Source organism: Schistocerca serialis, chromosome 6, assembly GCF_023864345.2.
Source record: "Schistocerca serialis cubense isolate TAMUIC-IGC-003099 chromosome 6, iqSchSeri2.2, whole genome shotgun sequence".
Classification (NCBI taxonomy): Eukaryota; Metazoa; Arthropoda; class Insecta; order Orthoptera; family Acrididae; genus Schistocerca; species Schistocerca serialis.
Window position 1 is genome coordinate 736,469,930 of NC_064643.1, and position 21,240 is coordinate 736,491,169.

Genomic DNA, 21,240 nt, shown 5'->3' on the forward strand with positions numbered 1-21,240 from the left:
ATTCTCGTTGCGACGAGACCTTCTCACGAGATTTCTGTCATCAATTTTCACCTCCGAATGCGAATTCATTTTTTTTATTTTATTCAGACCCACTTACGTACGATAAAATGATCATCGCAATGAAATGAGGGAAATCAGAGCTGGTACAGATAATTTTAAGTGTTCGTTTTTACTGCACGCTGTTCGAGAACGAAGCCGTGAGAAATAGCTTGAACATGATTCTACGAACCCTCTACCACATTGTGAATTACAGATCACTCATGTCGATGCAGATGTCATTACGTTTCCTAGGGATGAACACCTTCAAGAGTTTGTCAATTTACGGTTTTCATTATTTTCCTGACTCTCTTCCACGAATAAAATAGACACGTCATTCCACCCACCTCTGTACACTTCCAATATGCTCTGTTAATTCTGTTTGGTACTAGACCCACATAGTATAGCAATATTTTAAGATGGGACACACAAGTGGTTCCTATCAGAACTTCTTTGTCGATTGACTGCGTATTCCCAGAATTCTACATCTACATCTACATCTACATTGATACTCCGCAAGCCACCCAACGGTGTGTGGCGGAGGGCACTTTACGTGCCACTGTCATTACCTCCCTTTCCTGTTCCAGTCGCGTATGGTTCGCGGGAAGAACGACTGTCTGAAAGCCTCCGTGCGCGCTCTAATCTCTCTAATTTTACATTCGTGATCTCCTCGGGAAGTATAAGTAGGGGGAAGCAATATATTCGATACCTCATCCAGAAACGCACCCTCTCGAAACCTGGCGAGCAAGCTACACCGCGATGCAGAGCGCCTCTCTTGCAGAGTCTGCCACTTGAGTTTATTAAACATCTCCGTAACGCTATCACGGTTACCAAATAACCCAGTGACGAAACGCGCCGCTCTTCTTTGGATCTTCTCTATCTCCTCCGTCAACCCGACCTGGTACGGATCCCACACTGATGAGCAGTACTCAAGTATAGGTCGAACGAGTGTTTTGTAAGCCACCTCCTTTGTTGATGGACTACATTTTCTAAGCACTCTCCCAATGAATCTCAACCTGGTACCCGCCTTACCAACAATTAGTTTTATATGATCATTCCACTTCAAATCGTTCCGTACGCATACTCCCAGATATTTTACAGAAGTAACTGCTACCAGTGTTTGTTCCGCTATCATATAATCATACAATAAAGGATCCTTCTTTCTATGTATTCGCAATACATTACATTTGTCTATGTTAAGGGTCAGTTGCCACTCCCTGCACCAAGTGCCTATCCGCTGCAGATCTTCCTGTATTTCGCTACAATTTTCTAATGCAGCAACTTCTCTGTATACTACAGCATCATCCGCGAAAAGCCGCATGGAACTTCCGACACTATCTACTAAGTCATTTATATATATTGTGAAAAGCAATGGTCCCATAACACTCCCCTGTGGCACGCCAGAGGTTACTTTAACGTCTGTAGACGTCTCTCCATTGATAACAACATGCTGTGTTCTGTTTGCTAAAAACTCTTCAATCCAGCCACACAGCTGGTCTGATATTCCGTAGGCTCTTACTTTGTTTATCAGGCGATAGTGCGGAACTGTATCGAACGCCTTCCGGAAGTCAAGAAAAATAGCATCTACCTGGGAGCCTGTATCTAATATTTTCTGGGTCTCATGAACAAATAAGGCGAGTTGGGTCTCACACGATCGCTGTTTCCGGAATCCATGTTGATTCCTACATAGTAGATTCTGGGTTTCCAGAAATGACATGATACGCGAGCAAAAAACATGTTCTAAAATTCTACAAGAGATCGACGTCAGAGATATAGGTCTATAGTTTTGCGCATCTGCTCGACGACCCTTCTTGAAGACTGGGACTATCTGTGCTCTTTTCCAATCATTTGGAACCCTCCGTTCCTCTAGAGACTTGCGGTACACGGCTGTTAGAAGGGGGGCAAGTTCTTTCGCGTACTCTGTGTAGAATCGAATTGGTATCCCGTCAGGTCCAGTGGACTTTCCTCTATTGAGTGATTCCAGTTGCTTTTCTATTCCTTGGACACTTATTTCGATGTCAGCCATTTTTTCGTTTGTGCGAGGATTTAGAGAAGGAACTGCAGTGCGGTCTTCCTCTGTGAAACAGCTTTGGAAAAAGGTGTTTAGTATTTCAGCTTTACGCGAGTCATCCTCTGTTTCAATGCCATCATCATCCCGTAGTGTCTGGATATGCTGTTTCGAGCCACTTACTGATTTAACGTAAGACCAGAACTTCCTAGGATTTTCTGTCAAGTCGGTACATAGAATTTTACTTTCGAATTCAATGAACGCTTCACGCATAGCCCTCCTTACGCTAACTTTGACATCGTTTAGCTTCTGTTTGTCTGAGAGGTTTTGGCTGCGTTTAAACTTGGAGTGAAGCTCTCTTTGCTTTCGCAGTAGTTTCCTAACTTTGTTGTTGTACCACGGTGGGTTTTTCCCGTCCCTCACAGTTTTACTCGGCACGTACCTGTCTAAAACGCATTTTACGATTGCCTTGAACTTTTTCCATAAACACTCAACATTGTCAGTGTCGGAACAGAAATTTTCGTTTTGATCTGTTAGGTAGTCTGAAATCTGCCTTCTATTACTCTTGCTAAACAGATAAACCTTCCTCCCTTTTTTTATATTCCTATTAACTTCCATATTCAGGGATGCTGCAACGGCCTTATGATCACTGATTCCCTGCTCTGTACATACAGATTCGAAAAGTTCGGGTCTGTTTGTTATCAGTAGGTCCAATATGTTATCTCCACGAGTCGGTTCTCTGTTTAATTGCTCGAGGTAATTTTCGGATAGTGCACTCAGTATAATGTCACTCGATGCTCTGTCCCTACCACCCGTCCTAAACATCTGAGTGTCCCAGTCTATATCTGGTAAATTGAAATCTCCACCTAAGACTATAACATGCTGAGAAAATTTATGTGAAATGTATTCCAAATTTTCTCTCAGTTGTTCTGCCACTAATGCTGCTGAGTCGGGAGGTCGGTAAAAGGAGCCAATTATTAACCTAGTTCGGTTGTTTAGTGTAACCTCCACCCATAATAATTCACAGGAACTATCCACTTCTACTTCACTACAGGATAAACTACTACTAACAGCGATGAACACTCCACCACCGGTTGCATGCAATCTATCCTTTCTAAACACCGTCTGTACCTTTGTAAAAATTTCGGCAGAATTTATCTCTGGCTTAAGCCAGCTTTCTGTACCTATAACGATTTCAGCTTCGGTGCTTTCTGCCAATTGACCGAACTGTGACCTCCTGCCTAACTTTCACTGAGCCCATACGATTATTCCATTTCATATCACCATTAACTGTTACATCCAGGAGTTCAGATGAGCTGAATATTCAAATTTCGATTCACTAATATTGTAACCACAGATTAATTCGTGAAGAACATAGCTTCACAGTTCTCTGCATTTATATGAAGCTGCCAAACACTTCATCGGTTTTAAAATCGAGTTTTATGTCAAAAAATAAAGCAACAAACCACTATCTCCCAGTCATGTGTGTAATTCACGATATAATCATACAAACTGTCAACGGATGTCCGTACGATCGAGTCCTGCACGGAAGATGGCATTGCGGTCATCGGACAATGACGCCAACGATGGCGTCAGGGCGCTTATCAAACGGGATAGTGATGTTCGATGTGGATCCCCCACAGTGCAGATATACTCCAGATGAGGGCGGAAAGGCATAGTGTAGGCATTCTCTTTATTAGAACTGATAATATTTTCCGGGTAGTCCGACATCCACAATCGCTCCGAGAACAGGTTAGTGCGTTCAGCATGGGATGTGACAACTTCTGGCAGCAGTACAGCCCTGACAAACGACGGGGCGTGCTGTGAATGATGCTGTCAATCTCATGTTGAGACAACAGTGACAGACGGTGCAGTATGGCACAGAGAAGACACCTACCAGGCTCCCCGCGGTGGAGGACCGAGCTAAGAATGGAATCCGTGCAGTCGCAAACTAGTGTGGCCCGATGGCTTAATGTGAATCATGCTGTTGTTTTTCGCACATTGCGAAGGTTTATAGAGACCGAAACTGTATCCCCAAGACCAGGGCAGGGCCGACCACGTGTGATATCAGAAAGAGAGAACTGTTATCTGGCTGTAAGGGCACTACGGTAGCGCCTTAGTACTGCACAGCAACCGCCATCTGACCTCACAGCATCCACTGAACGCGTTGTATCGAGGCAAACGGTGTACAGAAGGCTTCGACTGAGTGCCCTTTATTGTCGGAGACCTGATGTATCTGTACCTATGACTCTTCTTCACAAAAGGGAGCGTCTAGAGTGGACCCGTCAACATGCCACCTCGACGGTCGAACAATGAACCCATATTCTATTCACAAATGAGTCCCGATTTCGTCTGGACAGTAGTTCCTTCAAGGAAATGTCTCTGGAGGGAACGTGGAACACGATTTCGGGACCCAACCATTGTGGAAAGAGACTGATATCAAGGATGATCCCTAACGGTGAGGACAGGGATTATGTTGTCCTCTCGAACACTGCTTCATGAAATTGTACAGTTTAATCGGCAAGGTTTAACTGCTGTCAGGTATCATGATGAGATCTTGGAACCCCATGCACGGTTGTTGCGAGGTGCTGCGAGCCCAGACCTCGATTTGCTGGACGATAATGCTCGTCCTCATAGAACACGCTAGGTTGATGTTCCCTGGGAAACGGAAGATATTGCACCCATGGCGTGGATTACTCGCTCTCCCGATTTGAATCCCACAAACACGGGTTTCATCACATCAGCATCCACCAACCGCTCTCCAAACCTTGCGAGCAGAGCTGCAGGAAGAATGGGCTTTGTTGCCTCAACATGAGTTTGATGGCATCACTCACAGCACGCCCCGTCGTTTGTCAAGCTTGTATAGCTGCCAGAAGTCGTCACACTTCTTACTGAGAGCTTTAACCAGTTGTCGGAATGTGTGTGTAAATCCCTTAAGTTGGAATACACGAACAACATATTTGCCTACCGTTACGCAAGTTGCAGTTGTTTACGTTCTGTAGCCTTTATATTGTTTCTACGTTACTACCACCTGATTATACTGTTTTGCAGCAAAGTAAACGAAACCTTGCTAAGTTTCGGTTTGTTGCTTAAATTTTGGACATCAGTGTGTGACTGAATAGTTTCACCTCTTTTCTTCGGATATTACGTCGTATCATCTGTGAAACGTCTGCAGGGGCTGTTTATTGTGTCTGCCCGGTAATTAAAGTACAACATAAAGAATTACGTAGCCAACACGCTTCCCTAGGGCATATTGTGGGTAGAGCAAACCAAAGGCTGCGATTTATTGGCAGAACACTTACAAGGTGCAACAGGTCTACTAAAGAGACTGCTTACACCACGCTTGTCAGCACTATTCTTGGAGTATTGCTGTGCGGTGTGGGATCCACATCAGTTGCGACTGACGGATGACATCCAAAAAGTACAAAAAAGGGAAAGCTCGTTTTGTATTATCGAGAAACAGGGGAGATAGTGTCACAGATTTGATACGTGTATTGGAGTGTCAGTCATTGAAACAAAGGCGTTTTTCGTTGCGGCGGGATCTTCTCATGAAATTTCAGTTTTCTCCTCGGATTTCGAAAACATTCTGTTGCCACCCACCTACATAGGGAGAAATGATCATCACGATAAAATAAGAGAAATTTAAGTTTCTTCTTTTCCAGTGTGCCGTTTGAGAGTGTAACGGTAGAGAGACGGCTTAGAGAGACGGCTTGAAAGTGGTTCATTGGACCCTCTGCCAGGCACTTTATTGTGAATAGCAGAGTAATCCCGTAGATGCAGATGTCGATGCCATAAGTTACTTCTGTTGGTGACTGTCGGACCAACACGGCATCCTGTGTAGTTATAAGTCCTCAATGCAGCCATTAATTTTGTTTCGAACCCCTCGTGACTTACTTTTGTAAGTAAATGTTGGCGGGGTACCGAGTGAAATGGTTTACGGAAGTCACGAAGCATTGTAGCTACATGATTTCCTTGATACGTGGCTATCAGTAAGTCACGTGAGAAAAAGGCAAGTTCAGGTGGCCCTCCTTTGCCTCCATGTCCTGCATGTACAGGATGTTACGAAAAGGTAAGGCCAAACTTTCAGGAAACATTCCTCACACACAAATAAAGAAAAGATTTTATGTGGACATGTGTCCGTAAACGCTTAATTTCCATGTTAGAGCTCATTTTAGTTTCGTGAGTGTGTACTGTACTTTCTCCATTTACCGCCATGATTTCATACGGGATACTCTACCTGTGCTCCTAGAACACGTGCCTTTACAAGTACGACACAACATGTGGTTCATTCACGATGGAGCTTCTGCACATTTCAGTCGAAATGTTCGTACGCTTCTCAACAACAGATTCGGTGACCGATGGATTGGTACAGGAGGACCAATTCACGCTCTCCTGTCCTCAACCATTTTGACTTTCATTTATGGGGGCATTTGTAAGCTCTTGTCTACGCAACCACGGTACCAAATGTAGAGACTCTTCGTGCTCGTATTGTGGACGGCTGTGATACATTACGCCATTCTCCAGGGCTGCATCAGCGCATCAGGGATTCCATGCGACGGAGAAAGGATGCATGTATCCTCGCTAACGGAGGACATTTTTAATCTGATTTGAAGAGAAGTAATAAAATGAGCTCTAACATGGAAAGTAAGTGTTTCCGGACACATGTCCACATAACATATATTATTTCTTTGTGTGTGAGGAATGTTTCCTGAAAGATTGGCCGTACCTTTTTGTAACACCCTGTATAAGCAGTTCACAGAACGTAATAGATAAAGTGCTTCGTATTACTAGTCACTGAATCACAAATTATTGCTGTATGATCTTGAGAAGATGCTCTTTTCTAACGCGTTGTTGACTAGGGCACGGCAGTAGCTGGTGAGGCGATAACGTGGTGGGAGCGGCTCCGTCTGTGGCGCTAAACTCGCTCACGCACCGCCGCTGCCGCAAAGTGCTGACATCGTGCGAAGCCCCGCCGCGACGCTACCACGAAGCTGCATAAGCGACGCCCCAGCGCACGGCACAGCCGGACCTCAGCGCTTAAACAGTGGAGCTCGCCTCACATTAATGTGATACTACTCTCTGCGGAAACAAGACGCAAATATCTCCACACAGCCACCACTGTGTCGTTCATCTAGGACATAACCAGTTTGAGAAATTACCACTTTCTCTCGAATGCCACAGTGTCCACTGGTTTACAAAATCATGTAAGTAGGGGATTTGAACCAACTTCATGCAGGCATCACCAACAAAATTTCACGTGCAATGGAAATAACGCTGTTAAAGAGACTAGTAGTGGAAAATCTTAGTATTTTATTAAACGGCAAGCAGCACCAACGCTGACACACTCATGTTGCTATGCATCGCTATGTGGGTGGTTTATGATAGATACACGCCTCTGTGGAGCTATGGGTGTATGTATTGTCTGTCGGCATTGATAGTTCAAAAAAATGTTAAAATATGTGTTAAATCTTACGGGACTAAACTGCTAAGACCATCAATCCCTAAGCTTACACACTACTTAACCTAGATTATCCTAAGGACAAACACACACACCCAATCCCGAGGGAGGACTCGAACCTCCGCCGGGACCATCCACACAGTTCATGATTGTAGTGACCTAGACAGCTCGGCTAATCCCGCGCGGCGGCGTTGATAGTCCTGAATGGTATCGACATCATTAGACATCATTAGAGAATGAGATGTTAGTGGTGTACTTGTAAAGCGCGACCTCACCCTACGGTGTAGGCTCTCCAGTGGAAGCAGAAGCAAACCTTCACTCAGTTAGGAACTAACGATTGATTTCTTGTTTTATAAATGCAATGGAGAAGCAAACCCATATTCTGTAGGCGGTAGATGAGCGCCCAATCCACATTCCTCGGTGGCAACGCGTAGTCGAATTTTTGCCTGCAACTGTCGTAGTTAGCACAGCCGAAGATCAGCGCGACCTTGCGAAGTAAGAATTGCTGCCAGTGGTGGGGCTGCGTCAGGTGCTGGTGTACTGTGACTGCTGATGGATATATTAGCATCGAGGGAGCGAACCACGGATGGCAACGGCATTGCCGCAGTGGATACGCCGGTTCCCGTCAGATCACCGAAGTTAAGCACTTTTGGGCGTGGCCTGTACTTGGATGGGTGACCATCCGGGCCGCCACGCACTGTTGCCATTTCTCGGGGTTCACTCAGCCTCGTGATGCCAATTGAGGGGTACTCTACCGAATAGTAGCGGCTCGGGTCAAAGAAAACCATTATAACGACCGCGAGAGCGGTGAGCTGACCACACGCCCCTCCTAACCGCATCCTCGGTTGAGGATGACACGGCGGTCGGATGGTCCCGATGGGCCACTTGTGGCCTGATGACGCAGTGCATTGGAGCGAACGGCGATCCTTTAAATCAGGTTAGCGGCGACTTATGATAGTAGCTACTAAGTAATTCATTGGCTAGGAAGCTGTTAGTTCGACCGTGTACACATCGAAGAAGACCATACGCCGCACTGTCCTGTGATACTAAGGACTATGCACTAGCAGACTGTCGTAGCACGAGGTTGTTTCTATCAACCACACGGCGATAGCTTCTCTCCAGAGCATTCACTGATTTGATGGGATTTGCCAGCTGGGCATGCCCCAGCCGTCACGTAGTTTCCCTGTTGCGACTGTTGCGATGCAGCAGAAACTGGTAACCGGTTGCTTACTAAATTGTCAAGCAGAGGTATGACGCTGATCACGGTGGCAAAATGGTGCTCCAGCGGATAACTTCAGACAGTGCCAAGCTGCACTAAAGGTCTTTCGTAATGACTTCACAATGAGAGATTTATGTGACATTTAAAACTGGAAGCTGAACCTCGGAGAACAACACGGCATGTGCCATAACACGATTTCCCAGAAACTTTTCGCAGAGAAACAGGGATCCAAATAAGAGCACGAACACTCGACAGATTCTTTATGTGACTTTTAGGGAGTAAACAGTTTAACTGAAGTGGTGACACAGTGGCTACCGTCGCGGCTTCACGATATTTCGTCTCGTGTTGGAAACCTGATTTTCATTAATAATTAATTGTAAGCGCATGTTTTTCGTAAAGTGATTCATTATGCTTGGTTTGCAGCGAAATTATTTCCAACGCGTGAAATCTTCAGCAGTGTTAACGACATTTCGTTACAGATGGAGAATTTTACGAAGAAATGTCAGTGTGGCAAAAGTGAATTCGCACGGTGTTCGTAGGGTTCAGAATTTCTATATTTACGAACGAAATATACAGGGTGGTCCATTGATCGTGACCGGGCCAAATATCTCACGAAATAAGCGTCAAACGAAAAAACTACAAAAAACGAAACTTGTTTAGCTTGATGGGCGAAACGAGATGGCGCTATGGTTGGCCCTCTAGATCGCGCTGCCACAGGTCAAACGGATATCCACTGCGTTTTTCTAAATAGGAACCCCCATATTTTATTACATATTTGTGTATTAAGTAAAGAAATATGAATGTTTTAGTTGGCCACTTTTTACGCTTTGTGATCGATGGCGCTGAAATGGTCACAAACATATGGCTCACAATTTTAGACGAGCTGTTCTCAACCAGTAGGATTTTTAAATTAAAATACAGAAAGTAGGTACGTTTGAACATTTTATTTCGGTTGTTCTTTGTGAACTTATCATTTCTGAGAACGCATGCTGTTACAGCGTGATTACCTGTAAATACCACATTACTGCAATAAATGCTCAAAATGTTGTCCGTCAACCGCAATGCATTTGACAATACCTGTAACGACATTCCTCTCAACAGTGAGTAGTTCGCCTTCCGTAATGTTCGCACATGCATTGACAATGCGCTGACGCATGCTGTCACGCGTTGTCGGTGGACCACGATAGCAAATATCCTTCAACTTTCCCCACAGAAAGAAATCCGGGGACGTCAGATCCGGCGAAAGTGCGGGCCATTATATGGTGCTTCGACGACCAATCCACCTGTCATGAAATATTCTATTCAGTACCGCTTCAACCGCACGCGAGGTATGTGCCGCACATCCATCATGCTGGAAGTACATCGCCATTCTGGCATGCCGTGAAACATCTTGTAGGAACATCGGTAGAACATTACGTAGGGAATCAGCATACATTGCACCATTTAGATTACCATCGATAAAATGGGGGCCAATTATCCTGCCTCCCAGAATGCCGCACCACACATTCACCCGCCAAGGTTGCTGATGTTCCACTTGTCGGAGCCATCGTCGATTTTCCGTTGCCCAATAGTGCGTATTATGCCGGTTTATGTTACCGTTGTTGGTGAATGACGCTTCGTCGCTAAGCAGAACGCGTGCAAAAATCTGTCATCGTCCCGTAATTTTTCTTGTGCCCAGTGTCAGAACTGTACACGACGTTCAAAGTCGTCGCCATGCAATTCCTGGTGCATAGAAACATGGTACGGGTGCAATCGATGTTGATGAATCATTCTCAACACCGACGTTTTTGAGATTCCCGATTCTCGCGCAGTTTGTCTGCTACTCATATGCGAATTAGCCGCGACAGCAGCTAAAACACCTACATTTGTTGTAGGCCGTGGGTGACGTTTCACATGTGACTGAACGCTTCCTGTTTCCTTAAATAACGTAACTATCTGGCGAACGGTCCGGACACATGGATAATGTCGTCCAGGATGCCGAGCAGCATACATAGCACACGTACGTTGGGCATGTTGATGAGAACAGCCATACATCAACATGATATCGACTTTATTCGCAATTGGTAAACGGTCCATTTAAATACGGGTAATTTATCACGAAGCAAATACCGTCCGCACTGGCGAAATGTTACGTGATACCACGTATTTATACGTTTGTGTCTATTACAGCGCCATCTATCACAAAGCGAAAAAAATGTTCCAACTAAAACATTAATATTTCTATACGTACTACACGAATATGTAATAAAAAATGGGGGTTCCTATTTAGAAAAACGCAGTTGATATCCGTTTGACCTATGGCAGCGTCATCTAGCGGGCCAACCATAGTGCCATCTGGTTTGCCCCTTCAAGCTACATGGGTTTCGTTCTTTGTCGTTTTTTCGTTTGATGCTTATTTCGTGAGATATTTGGCCCGGCCACTATCAATGGGCCACCCTGTATAAATATGAAATATGCTTTCTAAAGCCAACATCGCATAAGTAATGGTCTATTTTCAACAACTGGCTTCAAATGGCTCTGATCACTGTGGGACTTAACTTCTGAGGTCATCAGTCCCACGAAGTGGCCTCCTTCCAGCCAACAAACGGCCATCGCTGTCACTGAGGCAGAAACATCTTACATTAGAAATCAAAACAGACCTCCACCATGCCCTCCAATTAGTTCTCGCTTGACACCACTGAAGTAGTAAATGGTGGTGGTTTGGGATCAATGGAATGCGTGCTACAGGGCGTCTGGTGCCGAGCTGTCTTTGAAGTAACCGACTGTAATATTTCGTTATGTCACTATGGTGCCCACTGATGCTCAATTTACTGTTGCAGAAGTGCCAGAGCGATACGCCGAACACGATGCTCTTCTCTCTCAGTAGTGCCGCGTGGCCGTTAGAAGCCAGTCTTCTAGCGATCGTATATTCCCGTGCCATCAACCATGTACAGTGGCTAAATTCCTGCGAGGTTTTTGCAGTAGCCGAGAAGGAACATCCAGCTTCTCACAGCTCTGTCACATGACCTCGTTCTAACTCAGTGAGTTGTTGATAATGGAGTTTTTGTCTTGTTGAAGGTATTCTTGACTAACATCAACTCATCACGTCCAGTCTCAAAGGTAACTAACACTCGCAACCCTTACAGCGTGTATTTAAAGCAAATCTGATCTGCATGTTCACAGTGGCTGTACTAGCACCACTCTTGCGCCATTGACGTCAGATCTGAATGGGCATCATCCTCCAGATGTAGAAACACGCCTATCAGGTATCGTTTATGTCGCACAGTTCGTTCTTGGTGCAGCGGTATCCTTTCGCCAGTTTATCTCTTAATGCCACCGCGAACAACTATGATCTAGTACGGTAAAGCTTTTCCTCTTGAAAACCTGATGTGTGCGTGTACGGGGATTTTTATGATGATAACACAAATTCATAGGTTAAGTGACTAGAAGAAATGTACGTCTCTGATAAGGTCATAGTAACGAAAGTGAATTATAATGTTATCGATGCAACCATATCTTGGGATAGTGCTATCAATTGAATCTGAGAACATATAAGCCAAAGTGTGGCTCTGAGCACTAAGCGACTTAACTTCTGAGGTCATCAGTGGCCTAGAACTTAGAACTAATTAAACCTAACTATCCTAAGGACATCAGGATTCGAACCTGCGACCGTAGCGGTCGCTCGGTTTCAGACTGTAGCGCCTAGAACCGCACGGCCACTCCGGCAGGCCGAATCAAAGTGTGTGCGATGAGATATACTGAATTATTAGATATTCAGCAGTAGCGTAAGCACGATGAATATATTTACCTACATTAAGGAGGATGGATAGCGCCGCTTCATTATGTACACCCATGCTCATAAGTTAAGGATAATTGCAGAAAGTGGTGCCACACAACGTGGCGCTATACAAAACTGGCGCTAATAGCATAGACACGACGAAGATCTGTAAGTCCACGGTATTGGTGATAAGTTGAAAAAACCGCCCCGAAACACATGTGCTACAAAACGCCGCTGTTTCCGGCGGTTGTACACCGTCATAAATATGCAATATGATCACCATGCACACGTACACAGGTCGCACAACGGGTTGGCATACTCTGAATCAGGTGGTTGAGCAGCTGCTGGGGTATAGCCTCCCACTCTTGCGCCAGTGCCTGTCAGTGCTCCTAAAGTGTCGTAGGGGTTTCAAGACGTACAGCGATACGTCGACCGAGAGCATCCCGGACGTCCTCGTTGGCGTTTAGGTGTGGAGAACAGGCAGGTCACTCCATTCGCCTGATATTTTCTGTTTCAAAGTACTCCTCCACGATGGCAGCACGTTGGGGCCGTGCGTTATCATCCATTAGGAGGAAGGTGGGACCCACTGCACCCCTGAAGACGTGAACATACTGGTGCAAAATGACGTTCCGATACACCTGACCCGTTACAGTTCCCCTGTCAAAGATATTCAGAGGTGTTCGTCGACCAATCATAATCCCGCCCCACACCATCGAACCATGACCTCCATACAGGTCGCTTTCAAGGACATTAAGGGGTTGGTGTCTGGTTCCTGGTTCACGCCAGACGAAACCTCGGCGAGAATCACTGTTCAGACCATACCTGGACTCGTCCGTGTACTTAACCTGGGACCACTGTTCCAATGACCTTGTACTGTGTTCTTGACACCAGGCTTTACGCGCTCTCGTGTGACCGGGGGTCAGTGGAATGCACCTTGCAGGTCTATGGGTGAATAAACCACGTCTGTTCAGTCGTCTATAAACTGTGTGTCTGGAGACAACTGTTCCAGTGACTGCGGTAAGATCTCGAGCAAGGCTACCTGCAGTACTCCGTGGCCGTCTGCGGGCACTGATGGTGTTCGTGTAGTGTTGTACACTGTGGACGTCCCGTACTGTAGTGCCTGGACACGTTTTCTGTATGCTGGAATCGTTGCCATAATTTTGAGATCACACTTTGGGGCACATGAAGGGCCCATACTACGACCTGCTGTGTTTGACCAGCCTCCAGTCGCCCTAGTATTCTATTCCTCATAACGTCATCAATATGTGTTCTTTGAGCAATTTTCTACACACAGTCACCATTCGCACGTCTGAAAACGTCTGCACACTTAGTCGCTGCACCGTAGTCTGACATGCACCAACACACCTCTGCGTATGTGGACAGCTGTCAGAGCAAACGTGCGACGACCCCAGGTCAAATGCATCGCATGGTCATACCCCGGGGTGATTTGAACCAACAAACCGCCAACCAGAGTGTTGTTTCACGGTGCATCAGCATGATCCTTAATTTATGAGCATGAGTATACATTTTGCTGGCGATCACCATTGTCAGACGATTACAGAAAGGCTGATCGTAAATACAATTACTGTTTCGTTTTCACTTGATCCTCTATCACCTGATTTCATTCAGGTTGATTTCGTTACGTGGCATGCACAATAGACCCCCTCGAGAATGAAAAAGAGACCCCGCAAATTATTATCCGCGCAGCCTGTGGGAATAAGAAGTCTGAGTACAAGGTTTCGTCAAAAATAAGGAAACTCATCAAGAAACGCATGCTTGAATATACATGAAGATGTTGGCTTGGAGGTTCCGCTGTTATGTTTGACCACGAATGGTAACTGTGTAGCGCCGTCCATATGATGAAAGTGTCAGCTGTGTTCAGGACATTGTTCTGTATATCTGTGTGTGCATTAAGCACGGTGGTTGCTTCCTTAACTACGGTCTGGTTTTTAAATAGGCACCGTAGCGAATACTTACACCGCATGGAAGGAAAGCGAGGAAACATCATCAGCTAAGACACAACTCGGACGGAAGGAAAGATGGAAGATTAGGTAGGGTATAATGTCCGGTCGCCAACGAGGTCATCAGAAGAAGAAGACAAGCTTGGATTGTTTCAAGTGTGGGGAACCATCACGGCATTTCCCAGAAGCGATTTAGGAAAATCAAACAAAATCTAAATCGCGTTGACCGGACGGGGATTTGGACAGTCGTCTTTTCGAATGCGAGTCCTGTGTGTTAACATCTACGTCACCTAGCTCGGTTCAGAACGCGGACGAAAGTGTGTGTTTGAGTGGTCGTGACGAACAGTTGAAGAGGACTGTGAGAGAAATAAGAGGACGACAGCTGAAAAAAAAGGTAGTGTAAAACAGAATGTCGCATTCGCAAACCCTTTCAGCACCAAAACAATGCAAATGGCGCTCAGACCGAGCGAGGTGGCGCAGTGGTAGCACACAGGACTCGCATTCGGAAGATCGACGGTTCAAATCCGCGTCCGGCCATCCTGATTTAGGTTTTCCGTGATTTCCCTAAATCGGTCCAGGCAAATGCTGGGATGGTTCCTTTGAAAGGGCACGGCCGATTTCCTTCCCCATCCTTCCCTAATCCGATGAGACCGATGATCTCGCTGTTTGGTCTCTTCCCACAAACAACCAACCAACCAAATGGCGCTCCGTAAGTTGGAGTTTTGGAAGGGGGGACTGTGATACAAATGCCCATAACAAGAAACGTGGTGCCGAAGCCATAACAGCTGAACTACGTAGCAATGGAAGAATGTCATATGGTCGGATTTGTCGAGTTTACGTCCCAAGAGTGAAAAATGGCGGAGGTTGGCGATTTGGCAGCCGTATGATGGCATTCCGTCTACCCCCTGACTACGGGACAAGATCGTATTACTGCCAAGGATTATGCGGCCTTTCTCGTAGCTTATGTTAATCCCACGAACAACATAAGTTCGCCAATACCGATACGTTCCAAGGCAACAGGGCCCCTTTCCACACCGCTTGCATCGTGCAAGACTGAGCACGAAGACGTTGTCTCGCATCTTCCCTGGACACATCAATCAACAAATCTCAACGTCATTCAGCTTTTATGACATACTGTGGACACCGGTGTGGGTGATCGCTTTTGATCTATATTTTCGTTTCCTTGAGCTTGCCATTACTTTGCAGTAATAATGGTACAAGATTCCCTTCAAAATCACGTAGGACCTCATTTATGCATTTAAAGACGGCTGGAAGTTGTTTCGAATGCCAACGGTTTCTCTCCACAGTATAAGCCGTGTTAATGTGTAGTGTTTTTGGTGTATCCATATTTCTGTCTATTTCTGTGTGTGTAACTGTAGAACTGCATGACATCGATAATTTGGTCGATACTTGTCCCAGCGTGCCTGGCCTGCAAAATCTGTCACCTCATTTTACTAACGTGCCACCTAGTGTAGGGTGTCTGAGACCAGACATTAGAGAGGCACGGGCGTGCTTGCCGGCCTATCAGATGCGGGTCGGCCAGCCCATAAATCTGCGACACGCGCCGCTAATTGCCCCGCTTGCGGCTCCACGTGGTGGCTACGCCCTTATCGGGCACTCCCACCCTCTCTGACAGCAGATACGGGGTTGAGAACCGCCCCCCCCCCCCCCTCCCCAGTAGCCGGACACAGGGATGCTAGCGCTTCCTTACGGCTCAGCCCGCGATCCATCCGCGGGTGATTACTGTGTCGTTTACTTCCGAGTATGTACTAGGTGAGATGGGTATACAGTTGACAGAAAAAGAGTTTGAATTATCAGATTGGTGCAGTACTTAGTAGCGTTTCTGTTTTTCGTGTTGGTATACCGGTTGCTATGGGTTTATTTATCGCAATTCATTTAGTATTTGTTGTTCACTGGTTCAAAGTCTTCCATTAATATAGGTTCACCTATGTTGTGTGCATCTACTTCTGTTTCTTCTTCCATGATGTTTTCAGACAGGTCTGGTCCGCTGTACAGTTTTCCTATATATTGTTTCCATCTTCTTGCAACTTCATCATCGTCATTCAACATAGTGCCATTTTCACACGTCACAGCCCTACACACAACAAATCGCCTGGTATAGACAATATCCCAGCCGAACTTCTGAAATCTGGAGGAGCAAAACTGAACCAGGAGTTGTATAATCTTGTTTTCAACATGTACGGGCAGGGTAAAATTCCTCCAGACTTTGAGAAAAACATTATGATCCCCATTCCGAAGAAGACAAATGCTACAAGATGTGAAAATTATAGGACGCTCAGCCTAGTTACTCACGCCTCTAAAATATTAACCTCAATTATCTTAAAACGCATAGAGCAAAAAGGCGAAGCTACACTCTCCGAAGACCAGTTTGGATTCCGGAAAGATCGAGGAACCAGAGAAGCAATATTTGCTCTAAAACTAATAATAGAGAAACGACTAGATAAGAACCTGAAAACATACATAGCTTTCGTAGATGTAGAGAAAGCCTTTGATAATGTTAAATGGGATAAGATGTTTGAGGTACTCAAAAAAGTAGGAATAGACCATAAAGATAGAAAAATGATATGGAACCTGTACAAGAAAGAGACAGCAGTTATCCGTGGACGGACAAAATAAGAAGAGATGCAGATACGGAAAAGTGTCCGACAAGGTTGCGCACTATCCCCTGTTATCTTTAACGTATACATTGAAGAGGCGCTGAAAAAGTAAGGGAAAATTCACAGACAGGTGTAGTAATTCATGGCCAACAAATAGATAGGATAAGATATGCCGATGATATAGCTGTCCTGGCTGAAAGTGAAGAAGATCTTGTAGAATGGATAAAATTATGGGTGACGAATATAATATGAGAATTAATAAAGCAAAAACAAAAGTAATGGCATGCGACAAAGAAGATCAAGTGAGAGTCCAAGTTCATGTAGCCGATGAACTGCTTGAACAAGTTGATAAATTTACTTATCTGGGCAGTAATATTACCAGGGATGGGAGGAGCAAGGCTGAAGTGAGAAGTAGAATAGCTCAAGCAAAGGCTGCGTTTAACAAGAAGAAGAACATATTAACATCTAAGAGCATCAGCCTTGAAATCAGGAAAAGAGTTTTGAAATCATATGTGTGGAGTGTGGCATGCTATGGGTGTGAAACATGAACTCTCGGGACAGAGGAAGACCACAAGCTAAATTCTTTTGAAATATGGTGCTATAGACGCATGCTAAAAATAAAATGGATCGGCAAGGTCACAAACGAAGTGGTTCTGGAAAGAGCAAGTGAGAAGAGAAACTTCTGGAGTTTCATTGTTAAAAGAAGAGTGCAATTTACAGGCCGTCTAGTAAGACATAAAGGACTCCAGAACACAATCATAGAGGGATATGTCGAGGGAAAAAGACCAAGAGGAAGACCACGACTGAGGTACATGGATCAAATCGTGAAAGATGTGGGATGTAACACCTATAAAGAAATGAAGAGGAAAGCTGAAAGACGCACAGAATGGAGTCAAGCTGCCATTATAGCTGTTGCAAACCAATCCTTGGATTGACCACCACAGAAGAAGAAGAAGAAGAAGTTCACTGGTGCTATTTGAGTGAAAATACTGTCATTTTGTCATTTGCTAGCAGTGAGCGCAGCTATTGACTAGAAAATTGAGTGCAGAGTGAAGAATTTGAAGTATTTCCAACATATTCTTCTGTTTGAGTTCGATACAGGCGTGACAGCAACGGATACAAGCAGAAACATGAGCACCATGTAGGCAAATAATGTTTTTGGACAGAGCGCAGCAATAAAATTTCTATCAGAAATTACTGCATCTTAAATGGCCCCCAGACTTCACGAGGAGCACTGGGCCTAAGGGATTTCAAATGTTCCGTACACTGGTTGAATTCATACACATAATTTATGAAACAATCTCCGTTCCAAATTACATAAATTATGTCATAAAATTTAATACAAGGTAAGATATGTACTGTAGAAAACACAAGATTTGGGTCAAATAACAAATGACCTTCAATAAATTAACAATTTGACGTTAATAACAAGTTATAACTGATGGATCACCAATATGTAAATCCCCTTGATAACATGAACACAGCCGGCCGGTGTGACCGAGCGGTTCTAGGAGCTTCAGTCTGGAACCGCGCGACCGCTACTGTCGCCGGTTCGAATCCTGTCTCGGGCATGGATGTGTGTGATGTCCTTAGGTTAGTTAGGTTTAAGTAGTTCTAAGTTCTAGGGGACTGATGACCTCAGAAGTTGTCCCATAGCGCTCAGAGCCATTTGAACCATTTTGAACCTGACCGCACATACCCTATAACACAGAGTACAACTTTCAATACCTACAAATAACAACGGGCATGAGCCGTCCTTTAAAAATCTTCAAAATAGAAATTTTATGTTTGCTTTAAATAATTAATAACTTACGTTTCATGTTTAGATCAACAAGAAATTAATTTGGATTTCCTACCATAGAAATGTAGTGCTACAGAAGAATGCTGAAGATAAGGTGGGTACATCACGTAACTAATGAGGAGGTATTGAATAGGATTGGGCAGAAGAGAAGTTTGTGGCACAACTTGACTAGAAGAAGGGATCGGTTGGTAGGACATGTTTGAGGCACCAAGGGATCACCAATTTAGTATTGGAGGGCAGCGTGGAGGGTAAATATCGTAGAGGGAGACCAAGAGATGATTACACTAAGCAGATTCAGAAGGATATAGGTTGCAGTAGGTACTGGGAGAGGAAGAAGCTTGCACAGGATAGAGTAGCATGGAGAGCTGCATCAAACCAGTCTCAGGACTGAAGACCACAACAACAACAACCATAGAGATATGCCCATATATGTTTCCCAAGAAATATTAATGTACCAAAAGTGAACATTGCTTCGATATAATGGAAATGAGAATGGCTGAAGATCCTCTTAAAAAGGTTAATCATCAGCGACCTCAGGAAGCCCTGAAAGCTGACACTCGTAGAGTGCCAAGAAAACTGATAACTCTTAACCACGATAACTTAATTTGTCCACAATGTAGGTGAGCGGAACTCCGGTTGGCGCCCCGCCTCGGCCAATGCGGAATGCCAGGGATGTGTGGCAACAACAGAGTAGACACCGCGACCGTGCTTGATCACCAACCAGGACAGCACGGTATCGGGATCAGCATGGTCTACACCACATATTGAATGGGTTGCTTCCATACGAACTCGGTCACCGATGATCCCCTTCGATAGAAATTCAATGAAACGTTACTACAGTAGAGAATAGTTACCTTACTTATGGGCTAGAATAAAGGTGTTACCAAGTGACCCCTCCCAAATATACGAGGGCCATGAACCATGGACCTTGCCGTTGGTGGGGAGGCTTGTGTGCCTCAGCGATACAGATGGCCGTACCGTAGGTGCAACCACAATGGAGACGTACCTGTTGAGAGGCCAGACAAACGTGTGGTTCCTGAAGAGGGGGAGCAGCCTTTTCAATAGTTGCAGGGGCAAGTCTGGATGATTGACTGATCCGGCCTTGGAACAATAACCAAAACGGCCTTGCTGTGCTGGTACTGCGAACGACTGAGAGGGGAAACTACAGCCGTAATTTTTACCGAGGGCATGCAGCTTTACTGTATGATTAAATGATGATGGCGCTCTCTTGGGTAAAATATTCTGGAGGTAAAATAGTCCCCCATTCGGATCTCCTGGCGGGGACTACTCAAGGGGATGTCGTTATCAGGAGAAAGAAAAGCGGCGTTCTACGGATCGGAGCGTGGAATGTCAGATCCCTTAATCGGGCAGGTAGGTTAGAAAATTTTAAAAGGGAAATGGATAGGTTAAAGTTAGATATAGTGGGAATTAGTGAAGTTCAGTGACGAGAGGAACAAGACTTTTGGTCGGGTGAATACCGGGTTATAAATAAAAAATCAAATAGGGGTAATGCAGGAGTAGTTTTGATAATGAATAAAAAAATGTGTATCCACAGGATATGTGGCCTGTATTTGAAGAAGTGTCATGATGATCTCTCCATTGGCGAAAGATTCCGGAATAGTCCCCCATTCGGATCTCCGGGAGGGGACTGCCAAGGGGAAGGTTACCATGAGAAATAGATTGAATAATCAACGAAAGGATAACGTTCTACGAGTCGAGGCGTGGAATGTCAGAAGCTTGAACATGGTAGGGAAACTAGAATATCTGAAAAGGGAAATGCTAAAGCTCAATCTAGATATAGTAGGGGTCAGTGAAGTGAAGTGGAAGGAAGACAAGGATTTCTGGTCAGATGAGTATCGGGTAATATCAACAGCTGCAGAAAATGGTATAACAGGTGTAGGATTCGTTATGAATAGGAAGGTAGGGCAGACGGTGTGTTACTGTGAACAGTTCAGTGACCGGGTTGTTCTAATCAGAATCGAGAGCAGACCAACACCGACAACGATAGTTCAAGTATACATGCCGACGTCGCAAGCAGAAGATGAACAGATAGAGAAAGTATATGAGGATATTGGAAGAGTAATGCAGTATGTAATGGGGGACGAAAATCTAATAGTCATGGGCGACTGGAATGCAGTTGTAGGGAAAGGAGTAGAAGAAAAGGTTACTGGAGGATATGGGCTTGGGACAAGGACTGAAAGAGGAGAAAGACTAATTGAGTTCTGTAACAAGCTTCAGCTAGTAATAGCGAATACCCTGTTCAAGAATCACAAGAGGAGGAGGTATGCTTAGAAAAGGCCGGGAGGTACGGGAAGATTTCAATTAGATTACATCATGGTCAGACAGAGATTCCGAAATCAGATACTGAATTGTAAGGCGTAC

At 44.9% G+C, this 21,240-nt stretch overlaps 1 pseudogene; it reads left to right on the forward strand.

The window, feature by feature from the left end:
• Positions 1–8,090: 8,090 nt before the first annotated feature.
• Positions 8,091–8,208, forward strand: LOC126485366 (5S ribosomal RNA; annotated as a pseudogene).
• The last annotated feature ends 13,032 nt before the right edge of the window (positions 8,209–21,240 follow it).